The sequence below is a fragment of the Pseudopipra pipra genome, chromosome 5 (genome assembly GCF_036250125.1).
Source record: "Pseudopipra pipra isolate bDixPip1 chromosome 5, bDixPip1.hap1, whole genome shotgun sequence".
NCBI lineage: Eukaryota > Metazoa > Chordata > Aves > Passeriformes > Pipridae > Pseudopipra > Pseudopipra pipra.
Window position 1 is genome coordinate 68,615,635 of NC_087553.1, and position 14,238 is coordinate 68,629,872.

The following is a 14,238-nucleotide window of genomic DNA, read 5'->3' on the forward strand; positions in this document are numbered from 1 at the left end:
GAAACACTTACAAAAAAAAAAGGCAGTCTTCCTAGTGTCATAGCAGCATGGCAGCTGCTCCATGCCAGCTGCTCCTAAATACTGTGATAACACAGATAAATAATTGAAGTGTGGGGTCACACTGATATAAATGCAGTCCAGATTCAACATCTATCTTAGCCCTATGTCTTAATTGACTTCACTTCTCAATTACCCTGAGGAGACTGAGACAAAAACACAAAACCAGAGTATAGCTGTTATAATAGAGCTGTTTCAGTGTAAGGACATAATGCATTAGTTGTCATAGTCTGTGAAGAAGGAGTCATTCTGTGTTTAGAGTTGAATTTTTAATGCTCACAGGCTGACAAGCGTAGGTAAATGCTGAAGGAAGTCAAACGGCAACACAGCCTGGAAACAGGGATATGAGAAAGCATGAAAAAAACAAACCACCTTGGCACATCGGTTTTGAATTTCTAAGCACTAAGGGTTATGAAATAGGCAAGTATACATAAAAAACTTGTCTTGGACTACAGTACTTTGAAAGATCCCATGAAATAGTCCTTTGTTTTCCTTTGTTGCTTTTGGGTTTTTGTTTTGCTTTGTTTTAGGTGGGGTTTTTTTAATTGTTATTTTTAAGGGTCTTTTCTATGGGGCCAAATTATTGCTAAAAAAATGTTTCCTGAGGACAACAAATTATTTCAAGAGACCGAGTTCTTTGAGTGAAGCGAGGTGACATTCTTGAAGGCTTTGTTGTCAGAACCTGGGATATTTGCCTGGAGTCCCAAGTCTTCAGGAGAACCCTGTATAGGGTAATAATGTAAATTATTAATTCTGCCAGTGGAAAGAATTGGCCCAAGGTCCACACAAGAGGGAGACACAGTGGTCTTACACATGTGATGTTGTTTCTGCTTTTCCAGCAGCCACTTCTGGGCTATGAACACTGCTCCAATCACACAGAAGACAACAGTGGGGTGGAACATCCCATGGGCTAAAAACAGAAATATGGCTGAAATACACAAATTCTTTGAGGACTTGGAAGAAAAGTTTGGTAATTTTTTCTGAGAAGCTCTTGATGGAGAAGGGATGACACCTTCTCTCCTTTCTTTTGTGAGATCTGGCTGGATGTACAAGCTTACTCTTGCTGGCCTTAAAATCCTCAAGTGTACATTGATCCCTGACAGGGCAGATATTTTTCCATTCTTCCACAGGAGGCTCTGGGTGCGGCTCTTATTTGCACTCCTAAACCATTTTTTGTGAAACTAGCATGCAATTAATTTAATAGTGTTCATTGAAATTCTCTGCTGTAGCTAAACTTGGAATCCAGATGGTCCTGATATAACCTAATGGGAAATAGAAGAGACAGTTTTTAGATATGACTCTCTTTTAACCAATGAACCCACAGTGATAAGTTGATTAGAGGGAATTGTCTTAAATATCTGAGCAGACATATAAATAAACTAAGGTTTACTTGTGAAGTCAGGTCTATCTGTAGATTTTTCTACAAAGCTGATGGTTCTAGTTTAGCTATGTAGTTGTTGACCTCTTTGCCTCCAGGTTGGTCTAACAGTCCTGTAATATATTTGAAAGGAGTTTTGCTGGGATGTCCAAAGGGGTCACTGACCCAGTTGCCCTCCTGCTCCACTCCAAACAGCTGTAGTCTCCATACCTGGTTTAGTTGGATGGATGGAGCAAGGAAAGATGAAACTGCTGCCAAGGAGCAAACACCTACCATGGGAAGCTGTCCTGGCTAAAGAAGTGGAAACCATGGGGAAGAGCACTGGCCTGTAATTAAAGCCCACGTGCAGATGCTCGACACTCTATTTCTTAAGTGTAGAAGTAATGACAGAGGACCTCGTAAGGAAAACATAATTTCCCTGTATGATAAGATCTCTCTTGTTGTCCAGTTTTTCAGGGAAAAAAATTTTGTCCTGACAACATAATTCCTATGGCAGGGGTCTGCTGTCTTTGAACCAAAGCTGATCTGGAAGCACCTGGATGAAACATTTTACCAGGACATTGGCTGCAGCACATGCCTCTGTGAACCCTTAAGGACTGCCAAAGGAAGGATGAGAGAGAAAAGGGATGGGAGTGGAATGGGGCAAGACCACAAGGTCCCTCTCATCGGAGATGGAGGGTGTATGCAGGACTGGGCACAGACCCCGGGCATGGGGATGCATGATGCTGGTTTCAACTCCCCTGATTCAAAGAACCAGAATCAGAATAAATTCTGATATTTAAATATTTTTACATCTTCCATATCAGGGCAGTGCAGCCTTTGCAGATAAAGCTGTATTGTAGTGAGGAAATAAACGGTGAGTTACAAGCTGTCCAGAGAGGAAGGAGTATGTGGCATTTATTTGTCTGTAATACACTATCTGCCTAATTGCCTCATCCTAGGACATCCTTAATGTTTTACAAGAGAAGCACAAAGAAATGAAGGTACAAAGCATGCTCCTACAGCTTATGTTTTCTTGCTGATAAACACCTAATCTTCTCTTTGAGTTGATTTATGCAGCTGTGAATATTTGTGTGAAGTATCTATTCAAGTTTCCCTTTAATTTAAGACATCATAAATACAGCTTTGTTTGGAAAGTTAGGAGAATGCCATACAAAATTTTGTAAATGAGGCTATAAAAACCACAAAAAGCTTTGGAAAAATTCTGTTTTCAGTGAAAAGGCTCATAGGTCATGGGAAATTACTCTAGCATAACCCATATGCATTAGCTCTTAGGTCCTGTCTTCTCTCTGAACATTGGACATTGAAATGTCAAATCTTTCAGAAAAATCTAATGCTATTTAAAGGCCATAGGTGATGGAGAAACCACTTCATCCTTGGGTAAATTGCTTCAATAGCTAATTATCCTTGTTAAAAATATGCATCTCAATTCATATTGCAAGCCTCAGCTTTCAACCACTGGATATTGTTACAACATTTTCTGCTAAAGTAAAAAACTCTTGAGTAAAATCATTTATTTTGAGTGAATTCAAGATGATCAAAGAGATAAATCATGTTCTGCTGATGATTAAAAGGCTACAAAGAATAGAAAATAGAAAATAACGTTTGAAGTTCAGTTTAGTTGAAGTTTTCTGAAAATTGAACTTTACACAGGGTTGTGTTCTTCAAGCAGTACCTATTGGATGTATATTTATGACATTATAAACTCTGAGCCTCAGCAGCAGACTCCTCTAAAGAGCCTGTATTTTAGATTAAGTAAATTCAGGATTAATTTCAGCCCTGCCCTTTGCAACTCCATTCATTCAGCAGAGATTGCTCCTCACCTGAGGTTGCAAGACTGGTCTTTACTTGATTTGGCAAAAGACCCCTGTTGCTCCAGTACATAACAAAATGTTTAAGTCACTAGTATTCGCAAATGGTTAAAACAGTCTTGGAAAGATGCTGCAGTTCCCTCCTCCTTATAATGGAAAGTACCTGTGTCACCTCCAACCCACAGAGCAGTGATGGCAAACACTGACCATGCAAAAGCAAATGTCATTCCCAAGACGAGCCATCAGAGTCATAGTCTAAAGTCAGAAGATAAACCAATGTGGATGTAAAAATGTCATATTGTGGTCCATTCTTTGGTTTATTAATTTTTTTTTCTTTTATGAGGTTAGCAGCAGAATGAAATTGCTTTTTATAGCTGCAGTTAATCACGTTTATTACCGTAATAGCTGGAGACCAGCGTGATCCCACAATCCAATAGAGGTTTGCTGTGACTGACACTCTGTGTACAGAGAAGACACATTCATTAAAGGTCATCTGTATTTCATGACAAAATTTACAACCTCAGCCAAGGAAACAGATGTGTCTGTGAGCTGGGAGCTCCTCTGATGGCAGGAGCTGCCGGCATCCCCATCCAGGCTCTCACCAAGCAACAAGACAGTGACCAACAGCATGAGACTCTTCAAGCACAGCCTTGCTTCCTGGTCCATGCTGTTGGTAAGGAGACTATGGCTGTATGTCCCTGAGAACGATTTTTGTTTCTTTGCTCGGGTATGAAGGTTTCCAGTTTGGTGACTGGAACCCAAAGCAGCAGCTGCCACCATCTTCAGGGTCCACTGATAGCAGTGAAAATGGGTTTACTTGTGGCTGTGACCACTAAAGGTTATATATATCTGCTTGATCCTGTGTCTGTTTGTATACTGGGCTTGAGTTTTTGATCTGCTTTAGGGCACCTTACCCACCCATGGGTAAGAACTAAAAAAATGTCTTTTTTCATTGCCTATAATACCAGGTGTTGTTGGTTGGAGGTTATGGCTGCTCTGCTGTGACAGGTGTAACTATAGATGAAGTTCAAAGCTTGGCTGGCTTGATGCTGACCAATTTTGTATTGATAATAATGCAACTGTGTGATCTCATGGGAGCAATAAATCCCTCCTAGTTAGAGATCTGGTAGATATTTATGCAACTGGCCTTGCTGATATCATCTGTCATCTGTCTCTATTTTAAAGTTTTCTCAGGTAATTCTGTGAGAATAAATTTATCCTCTTTGGGATTCAAATCTGGTACTTCTGCACTCCCAGGAAAATCTACATGCCCTCAATACATCACTATTGATCATGCTTGGTGCCCAAAATCAGGAAGATGACAGAAGGTATCTGCACACTGACCACTTGCTCATGCCTGTATCAAGCCTGAGGGGATGCTGAGCTGACAGTGAAACTGCCATACAGTGTCCATAATCCATATATCCTGGAGCAGGCATCTCTGGTGAGGCCTGATGGAGCTCAGTTCTTGTCTTATTTTACCTTACAAACTGCTTATTCAACTGCAGTATCAACTGGAGAAAAAAAAAAACTTTTTTTTTTTTTTAATAGCATGCTATCACAATGTTCAATGTGAGCTTTATCTTCACTGTAATTCTTGTAACTGCTTCAGGGAATCGACCAGCCTGTCACGTTCTGCTCTCATGGGATAAAGGCTCCTCCACTCAGCACCTCGGTAGTGAGCACCACAAGGAATAAGGGGAGATGGGTTTCTGCATTAAGCTTCCTCTTGTGTTTTAGACAAATCTTACCAAGTATTTCTCCAGTTCCACTCCACAGTTAAAGAGACTTCCCATGCCTTGTGTTTCAAGAAATCCAACCAGACCCATCCCTCTGTGCTACAGAGATGTGACTGTTGATGGATCCCTTCTGAAGAGCCCTTGTTACTGTGGCTTTGTCTCACCAAGACAAGGAACTTTGGTTTTAGGGGATATTGTGGTATATCTGCATCTCCAAACACCTGCTTGAGTCTGCTGCTATCAGCTGTCCTAGATACCAAAGGTGCTGCACTTGCACATGGCAGCAAGCCGTGCACTGATTCTTGCCCTGCTGTTGACCCATTATCACACATCAGCAATCACAGTATTAAGTACAGCTTCCTGCAGCAAATCCTGGGAGATTTCTGTGAGAGACTTTGCTGTTGCCTCAAGAAACTCTCTTGCTCTTTGACTTTTAATAAAGTAATTAGAGAAAAAAAAAGTGGAATGAGTAATATTAGGCAGCACAGTCACGCTCTTGGAAGTTAGAAAATGCTTTGAGCTTCCTTAGGCAACTGCAGAAACCAGCCTACATGGTGTGTCTTGCAGTCACCCTGCCCTGATGGTGTGTGCTTCTGTGCTGGGTTTGCATGGCAAGGTTTTGGGACTGGGGGGCTACAGGGGTGATTTCTGTGAGAAGCTGCCAGAAGCTTCCTCCATGTCCAGCAGAGCCAATTCCAGCCAGCTCCAGGACAGACCTACTGCTGGCCAAGGCCAAGCCCATCAGCAACAGAGATAGCTCTTCTGGAATAACAGAGTTAAGAAGGGGCAAAAGTTGCTGTGCAGCAGCAGCAGCAACTGTTGCTGAGTGAGGAATGAGAATATGAAAGGAACAGCCCTGCAGACACCCAGGTCAAGCCCTGCAGACACCCAGGTCAGTGCAGAAGGAGAGGTTGGAGGTGCTCCAGGTGCTGGAACAGACATTCCTCTGCAGCCCATGGTGCAGCCCATGGCAAGGCAGCTGTGCCCTGGCAGTCCATGCATGTCCACAGGAGCAGAGATCCACCTGCAGCCTGTGGAGAACCCCGTGCTGGAGCAAGGGGAAGCCTAAAGCAGGCAGTGACCCCATGGGAAATCCTGTGCTGGGCAAATGTCAAATTTTTGCAAACATTCACAGTTTAACTGAGTGGGCAGATTTCCACTGAACAGCAAAACTCTACGGTGTGATTACGGTGCACAGGCAATTTTTAACAACTTTCAAGTGGTTGCTGCATGGCCTGAGCTTTGTACAATATTGCATATTAATGGAAGTATTGAAAAGAACCTTCACTACACCCCCCTCACTGCCTTCCCATCTTCCTCTCATAAACAACTCCAAATTTCAGCCTGAATTATTAAACCCAAGAAAATCATTAGCAAGCTGGAAAAGGTTTTCTAGCTCAGGAGGGACACACACCCTTAATAATATATATGTCCGTGGTGGTCCAAGGCAAAAATTATTCCTGACCTGCAGGTATCCATTTATACGAAAGGTTTGCTGTTGCTTCTTCATTCACCAAAGGAAGCAGCAGATTTTTGCATGCTGTGTTTTACAGATTAGCACAAATATAAGCATTTTGAAAGAACAGTGGTAACATTTTCTGCTTCAGGTCTTTTCACACCAACAGTCATGTGGCCCCATATGAGAAAGTAATCTCTTCGTATCAGCTATACTCTCCTTTCCTGAGTATAGTCAATCTTCCTCTCTGTGTATTGCACCATTTTTACATTTTTCCAGCACTATGTTTAGCTCTGCAATGGTATATGTAAATAAATGGTGTAATTCATTCACCATTTATTTTCACATTCTTTTTATCCTCTTCTGGGACGTGAATTTCTTACGGTATTGCCCTGATGATTTAGGACCTGTTACTTTCCTCTTTCCATACTGATTCAGTATCATAAAGGGTGATTGCTTTAGAGCCTTTTAAAGTAAAGTAAAAAAAAACAAAACCCCCCAAACAACCCAATACTGCATTTGAAATGAGTATAAAAAGAAGGACTAGGACTCAGACACATGCACCATCCCTGAATAAAGTTCTCATTTGCAGATAGGAAGAGATACTTTATTGAATCTTTGAACAGAGGCATCAAGTAAATAGAGCCTTTGTAAAAGAGAAAAGAATAATCCATCTTAAAAAAATTAGTCTCTAGTCCTGCCAGTATGTTTTTCATATTGATAATCCAAGTGAACATGGAGAACACTCACTTCTGGAACCAGCACTGAATAATCAGATCAGTCTTCATAATGCAAATACCAGAGCAGACAGTAAAAGTGAGTGCAAGATTGATATGTTTGGAAGCTGTGTGATGCACTTCTGGTAGTCGGGAAGGCTTGGCTGTAATATGAAGGAAGCAAGATCAAAAGCATGACTATTGAGCATGTTTCAGTGTTAGCAGACCATGTCTCTGTTAGACTGCACTACGCTCTGCTAACTGTCTGGTTATTTCCCCGTGAACCTGCATTGATTTTCTTGCAGATTGCATTAGTTCCAGTCACAAAAGAAATTGTATCTGTTCTACAGCTAATGCAAACCTACAACTAGCATTTTCCTGAAGGCTGCTTCTTCGTGTCAGATGCAAGAAGTCAAATACATCTGTGAGCGTGCTTGGCCTTTTAGAACGAATATCCACATTAAAGACACCAAAGAGGTGGTACCAGTTAGCACTGAGGGCCTAGTAAGTCTAATATTTAGTCTATTATTTATTGTCTTCTCAAACTTGTTCATATCTAGAAACTTCAGAAAAGCCACTCCTAAACTTTAATGCAATTTGTAGGTGTGTTTAATTGCCAAGGCAACTAAAAATAAATAAAGAAAAAAAAAATAAATCCTGTTTGAATCCAAAGACAAGGTTTTCTGGCTTTTACACCAGAATCAAGCAGCTTCATCCAGCTGAGACAAGGCATCACATTTCAAAGATGGTTAAATGTCTCTTTCTGTGGTGAGCTTCTTTGCCACTATTATATCTGCCTTCCATCATGTCATTGTGTTGATAAGAGGTATTTCTTTCATGAACTGTAATCTTTCTTCCCTCTACTTTTTTATTTTTCCTTTTTCCCTCCTCTCTCCTTTCTCAATTTTTTTCTTCTTTTTTCTATTCCATTCTTTCCCCAGGACTTGAATTGCTTTGCAATTAAGGCTGAACAAATCTGTGATCACGCTGTAAATAACCAGGCAACTCTGATCTCTCAGAAGTGAAGACCATGCCTTTCCCTGCTCCTTTCACTTGCTCATGGTGTTCAGAAGAAAAGGGGTTAATGCACTGCTTCTGCTGTTCCCATCACCTCACACTTTGATGTTTTTTACTATAATTCCTCACCCTCCTTCTCACAGGGGTCTGTGTTACTGTGAGAGTCTGAGCTCAGCCTGAGGAACTGTCAGAGCAGTATATGGAAATCCTTTCCAGGGGAAATCTGTCCAGGGCTAGGGGCTGTACAAAGACATCCCAAAAGGGATTCTTAAAGGCAAATAAAGCAGTGTAAAAAAATAAGATCTTTCCCATTTTCCACATGGATGTATCTAACCTGAAATAGCTTGTAGAATGTCATAATACAGCTGAGATTTAATTTTTTTATCTTCTGCTTCATAGTCTTACTTTTCTTCTCAGCAGTAAAGGTGAAGAGTTTTGTCTAAATTTTGACACTTGAATGTCAAAAGGCCCTGTCATTTCCCTTTATACCCGACTCATCCAATTCATCTCAAGGGTGAGTTGGTGAGTCTCATTTGTTTCATTGACTATGAGAAAGGGTCAAGGGACTAGCTCAGGGTTAGGTTATAGCGTATGTCTAACAGGGCTCTAAAATTAGTTGAGAAAGTTTCTTGCCTAAAAGTCTCTGAATGCTGCAAAGAGGGGATTTTAGGCTCACAGCTGAATCCTGAGGATCTGATCAGGACAGAAGGCTAAGAGATACAGAGAGAGATTAATCAACTGACAATGAGCAAGTGATGCTAATTCCAAGCAGAGCAGAATAATTCCTTGTCTGCCAAATATAAGCTTGAAATTCTTGACCAGTTCTTTTGGGAGGGAGCAACAAGACAATTATTCAACTTTAGGATAAACAAGGAAATTCAAATCTATGTCTGACATAAGATCCATAAGTCAACCAGTGGTGCCTAAATATTATGGCAAATAATATTTCATCTCCTGTGCTGATCTGACAGCTGTGCAACTGCTTACAATGAAGAGAGTGTCGCCCACAACTTTGACCGTCCTTGCTCTCTTGGTTTGAATCTAAATATTGCTCCAACATGGGACTTGAGTTAAACTTGCCAAATCTGCAAGTTTTAAAGAGAGGGAAGAAATTGTTCCTGAAAGACAAATACAACACAAGGAAAATGGCACGCCATCTAATGAATTAATTTAAATGCAAATGAGGGAAAGGTAAGTGAAAATTACTGGGAATTTTTTAAAAGAAGAAAAGTTTTCCATTCCTCAGAACATTTTGGTGTCATTTCAGGACATTACAGCCCTTCAGATGCCATATTTCAGACCAGAAGGGGTTCTGTGTGTGTGGTTTTTGGATTTGCTTTAAGGCTGAGATGTCAACTGCCTCAGAATAGGGGGTTTAAAGTGAGTTGGCTGGCAGCCTTAAGGGGAGCAGTGGGAATAGCAACTCAGTAATTGATTTGAGATGAAATATTCATATAATCCCCAGGGAAGAGGCAGCCCAATGCCCTTCTCAGCCCATATCACAGATGTCATCATTAAAGCTGGCGTTGCTCAAAACACACATTGGCTTGACTGGCATAAAAGCCCCATCACTTTTTTGGTTGGATTTTACCTGATTAATTTTTTTCTCCTTTACTCCAGAAGGCCCTTCAGTGTTCTGGCATGATCTGGAGAGTCTTGGTTCAGAAGGACTGTCTGTTCCCACTGAAAACAGAAATGGCATCCTGTAAAAACTCCTCTTGCGGGGATGCACAGCAATTAGGAGATGGCATTAGGCTATAGTCAGAATAAAATATTAAAGCAGCATTAAGATCATGGCTGCACTTTACAGGCAGACACATGGCACATGGCTCTGGAAGTGCATCCGTGACATATCTCAGCAGGGGACTAGTAAAGGGATTTCTTTGTAACACATTACAGAGGTTCCCTAGCCTCATTTAAAGACATTGCCGTGAATTTTAAGCAGGCTGGGGAGAGGACAAGGCTGTTGTGATCTTGAAAAACAGGCTAATAGCCCTGTGGTGCTAAAGGAGGCGGGATATGTGTCGTTTCCGGAATGGCCACTTGGATTGTGCTAAATTGATAATTTTTAATAATTGCTGAGCCTCGCTCGCTGTGCACTGAGTGTCTCTTGGTAGCACGGATTTGTGGAAGGGGGAAGGGAGGCTCTGTTTTCTCTGAGGTATAGCTGGAGCCTCCATCGTAAGCCAGTGGAAGCTCTGTTGCCACTGAATTCCACGAAAGATGCTGGATGCTGGTGTTGCCCCTAACAACGGTTGCTAAGAGACTCCTGCTGGCATACAGAGGGATGGAAATCGCCACTGATTATGGTCCTATTTATCATAGTTGTATGAATAGTCTTGTTAAGGGAATGCATGACATATAAATTTAGTGTGCACATGATAGAAATGTAATGCACACGTCACGAGAGGAGACTGTTCTAGCAGGATATTTGCTGGCTTATAAATAGTCGTCTCAGCCTGTACTTCCCTCTTACTGCTTTTGTGGTTTCTCATTAAAACTTTCGTGAGAGTCTATGAATTATAAAGCAGTGACTAACTGCTTAACAAATTGGCGATTTATAGAAGAGTCGAGCAGGAGCATGGAGATGAAAAATCCTGACAGTGTCAGTGTAACAATATCATTAGGTAGCAGCGAGTGACGTGTCACGTTGGCCCAATTCTGCTGCCAATTGCTGCAGCTTAGGAGCGGAGCGAGTCCCTCAGCATCAGCACCTGATCCAGAGGATCCAGCCTCTGCCAGCCTGGATCTTAACTGGCCACAAAATGAATGGCTTCTTTTCATCATTAGATCACTTTATTAGTAAATTACTGTAGCTCTTCTGATATAATTCACTTCCTGGGGTGAAAAGGATTTATGCCAATACTTGTTTTGTATTTAATGGATTCATTATGCTTTTCATCATAAAATTCATCAATGTTAATTGAACGGATTAGCTAAATGTAATTAGAAGAGGGATGTGTAAGGGGGAGGAACTGTGTCTCTAGGTCTCTGCTTTCTCCTACAGCTCTTTGCTTTAAGTACTGCCCGAATGTTAACTCTCCTCTTCCTATTACCCTTTCCAATCTGGATGATCAATACAGTTTCTGCATTCATGTCAGGGCTCTTATGGTGTATTAGATTGCAAGTTAATTCAGGACCAAAAGAAACATTACTGACCTTTTAGGGCCAATGGTTTTGGTTGGAGGTATGGGGTTTTTTCCCAAAATGTTTTATTTTGTAGCAGAGTTTCTTGGTTAGAAAATTATGCTAGCTTGTCAGAAATGACCACACAACCTGATATTCCCTTCCTAGTGCTGGAAGGGTTGTTAGTGCATCTGATAATCACTTCCAGTCCTTGGTGGGGGAGTGTTCAGGGACAGAGCACCAAGTACAGTTGCTGAGTGGTCTGGTTTTGGCTGGCTATAAGTAAATGAAGCAGTGATTAGGTTTCTGTAGCCACTTTTCCTGCAGATAAGATAATTGAAGCTGTAGTAGCTGCCTCAGGGAGAAATGTCATACCTGCCTCACCATTTTCTTCACGTCAAGGATGCATTTATGTCACATCTTTATAGGTCAATAAACAGCTACAAGGGAATTTCAGCCGTGGGATCTTAAAGTAATGGAGCTTCCATCCTCACAGAACATTAATGCTTCTAAATAGGCTAAACCTGGTTGTTTCAAACCTCAATTACATTTACTCCAAGATAGGAAGGTAGATCTCAGATCAATTCTTGCAAGGCATAGAATACAGACGAGAAGGCCCTTGGGCTAGGTTCAGTAATGAAATTAAGTGCTTGAAATGGAAGCTTTGCAAGCACCAGAGCAGAGACCTTTGCGACAGGAATGTTAAGATGCCTCTGAACTGAAAGTCTTTAGAGCTTAACTGTGCAGAGGTTTCGCAGTGTGGACTAAGCTTTGACGAAAGCCCTGTGCCAGGCCAGTGTGTGTCGCAGCAGGACACGGCAGCCAAGAGAGGCTGAGCCAGCACCCGTGTCCTCGGGAGACCCAACATCCTCACGTCGGGTGAGGGTGCCTGGGGCAGGAGGCTGTTTGAGTCTGTCTGCACCAAATCCCTGCTGTCTGTTGAGTTGGCTGGGGAGCTGGCATGTGTCACAGGAGTGGGGATACAGGCAGTGGCAGAGCTGTCAGTGCTGTGAGAGGCTGTGGAGCACATCTACACAGCAAGTTCTCACCACATGGGTGGGTGACAGTTTGATTTAAAGAGAATGGGACCTTCCTCTTGGTTTCCTCAGATACACACAGCATACTACAGCAGAAAGATGACATCCTGGCTCTGGTGGCTTTAGCTTGACAATGTATCCCGTCTTTCTCCCATCCCCTCAAATGGACATGAAGGGGTGGCTGGGGAATATGAGATGGAGTTTGTCTACAAGGAAGTTTTATCATGCATCTGTATTGGATTTCAGATATACATTTATAACTGCTTCCATTTTCTACCTTTGCAATAGTTATTTATGTTCTTTCCTATAGGAAACGTGAGCATGAGGTTTTGTGTAAGAATAACTCTACTGTGGGCAATCAGGCATATTTTTATTATCAGAACTGAGAAATAATCTCATGGAAAAAAGTTCTGGTGTCATAATCTTCCTTTTAATATCCAGACAGTCCTGGTGAGAAGCTCTGTTTGCAGCCATCCATGCTGCCTGGCCTCCAAAAATACCCCAAGATGTGTTTGGGGAGACTTTCCTTTTTTGGGAACTGTAGCAGATATCCATCCACATCACAGGGACTCAGCTGAAATTCACTGTTGAAAGTGGGAGCAGAAGATGATTGAGAAACAGAGAAGGGAACAATAAGGTGATACAATGGCTTGGGCTTGCTTTAGAGCCCTCACATCTCCTGTGAAATACTGATTCCTTCATGTGCAATGTGGTTTGTGTTTGGAAGGAGGGCTGGATTTGTCCCAGATCTTCTAGTGCTGAGATGTGGCAGCTCCCTCCCCAGCTTCTCAGGAGGGATCAAACTGCTTCAGCGAGGAGAAAGACACTGATGTGGGAAATAAGTCAAGTGGAAGGGTTTAATATTTTTCCAAGTCGTCTTTCTCTGCTCCCTATAAACAGAGATTCCATCCTGAAAGTGGGTTGCCTATTCCTCACCAAGTGATGAATCCTAAAACCTCATAGGAGCAAATGTCGTTGTCCTTCAACCTTAGTTGTTATCCCAGGGACATCACAGGGGTCTGCCTATGAACCCCCACATCCAGCATCCTCTCCACCCCTGCTCAGCCTCCCTCTGCTTGTAGACGGTGGAGGCTGAGAAGAGAGGATGCTTTTAACCATCCGAAGGCAGGGCCCGCAGAGGGAGCTGCAGCAGCGCTTTCCCAGAGGGCTGCCCGACTCTCTGAGCCAGGAGCACACGCAGGTCCTCCCTTGGATGTCCCTGCAGAAGCAACGTGTGTCCTGCCCCCGCAGCTTTGCCTTCCCAGGACAGCAAAGTCCCCTGCAGAGCCTTGCTGCCGTGGCTGCGAGTCTGGGGACAGCCTGACAGGGACTGTCCCTTCTCAAAGGCAGGAGCAAGATTTGCCCTTAGATTGTGGATGCCACCTCAGCTGCTCTGGCTTTTGGGTGTTCTGTTCCTCGCCCATGAAATGAGTGACTAATTATAACTTACGAGGGAATCAGATTAAAACACCATTAAAACTTCTGCCTGGTGCCTGGCTGCATGTGTCTGCTCTGTGGGAGCAGGTCTTGCAGCGCCTCCCAGCACTGATGGGCACCTGTGTCACTCTGTGAGGAGCACTGTGGGTCACCCCAAGCAGGTGGATTATGGCCAAAACGTGAATAGGGATGTACAGCAGTGAGGGAGCTGTGACCAAGCTGGGGCAAGTGGCTTCACCCCCACAGAACTTGTTTCATCAAGGGTAAAATCAGGAGTAGGATATTTGCCTTCTTTGAAAAGGGTGTTGAGTTTCTCTGTTGAACAGAGCTGCGCAAGAGGTCATTATTTACCTTCCAGATCTGCTTATGGGAACTTTTAATTTAACATTTCAGTGCTGATGTTCAGCAATAGACTTTTTCCAGCATGTCTTGCAAGATCTATTATCAGTGTTCATTGGACCAGA

The 14,238-nt window shown here is 42.5% G+C and overlaps 1 protein-coding gene and 1 long non-coding RNA gene across 5 annotated transcripts in view; one reads left to right on the forward strand and one right to left on the reverse strand.

Moving 5' to 3' along the window:
- Positions 1-14,238, forward strand: part of FRMD4A (FERM domain containing 4A) — a 366,759-nt gene that overhangs the window by 42,840 nt on the left and 309,681 nt on the right. The gene's annotated exons all lie outside the window — the stretch shown is intronic.
- LOC135415004 (uncharacterized) lies at positions 981-10,380 on the reverse strand. 2 transcript variants are annotated; one of them, XR_010430937.1, is made up of 3 exons: positions 10,264-10,380; positions 9,766-9,857; positions 981-1,319 (listed from the first exon to the last, which is right to left on the reverse strand). It is a non-coding gene; the product is annotated as an uncharacterized LOC135415004 (long non-coding RNA). The 2 variants fall into 2 exon arrangements; XR_010430936.1 differs by lacking the exon at positions 981-1,319 and adding an exon at positions 9,012-9,292.